Raw genomic sequence first — 890 nt, 5'->3', positions numbered from 1 at the left:
ATCAAGAAAAATGGACGGCTTCGATCAACTCCCTGACCCGGTGGTTCTCCTGATCTTCAACTCCGTCTCCGACATCAAACCCCTCCTCCGATGCCGGGCCGTCTCTCGGCGCTTCAACGCCCTCGTCCCCGACACGGAATCGCTCCTCCTCATAGTGGACTGCGTAATCGACTCCTCCGAATCCTCCGACGCCGATTACGGCAACAACGGAGACTCCTTCCTCAAGCCCATCATCAAATCCTTCCACGACCTAGTCTCCCCGGAGCCTCTCCTCCTCCGCAGCCCCTCGCCTCCGCCGCAGATCCTCCGGAGGTTCGACCGCGTCCGCGAGCTGGAGATGGAGCTTCCCTCCGGCGACCTGAGGCTCGAGAAAGGCGCGGTGGCGAGCCGAGTTCGGGAGGAGCCTCATGAGCTGCCCGATCCTAGGGTTTCGCGCGATCCGCGACGACGGCGGAGAGCCTCTCGCGGGATCCAATCCCGCCGGAGACGAGGAGTTCGCGCGGGGGCTGAAGAGCCGCGTGGTGTGGACGATCAGCGCGCTGATCGCGGCCTCGGCGAGGCACTTCTTGCTGATCCTCTGCCATTGAGCGTCGCCGATCTCTCCGGCACCGCCGAGGCTGAGCACCAAGACTCTCCCGCCAGGCTCTATCTCGTCGGAGTCACGACAGAGAACAGCTACGTGAAGCATGATACCACACGACCACAAGATTCGGATGTGAGCGATCGGCGACCTTGCGAGGGAAGAGGAATGAAGAGGAATCGTAAGGATTTTGGTTATGGTGGTTTAGGGTTAGGCTAGAGTTTGTTGCAGGGAGAATAAGCATTTGAGGATTTGATGCGTAGAAGACGAAGAAGAAGAAGAGGTGGGTCTGGAGAAAATGAACGTACGA

At 59.7% G+C, this 890-nt stretch overlaps 1 pseudogene; it reads left to right on the top strand.

Moving 5' to 3' along the window:
• LOC149385695 (F-box protein AUF1 pseudogene) lies at window positions 1-587 on the top strand (annotated as a pseudogene).
• Window positions 588-890: the final 303 nt, after the last annotated feature.

The sequence above is a fragment of the Urtica dioica genome, chromosome 9, assembly GCF_054948205.1.
Source record: "Urtica dioica subsp. dioica isolate 48M chromosome 9, U.dioica_male_clone48M_v1_H2, whole genome shotgun sequence".
Taxonomy (NCBI): Eukaryota; Viridiplantae; Streptophyta; class Magnoliopsida; order Rosales; family Urticaceae; genus Urtica; species Urtica dioica.
The sequence above is the reverse complement of the archived record's forward strand: the minus strand, read 5'-3'. Positions and strand labels throughout refer to the sequence as shown.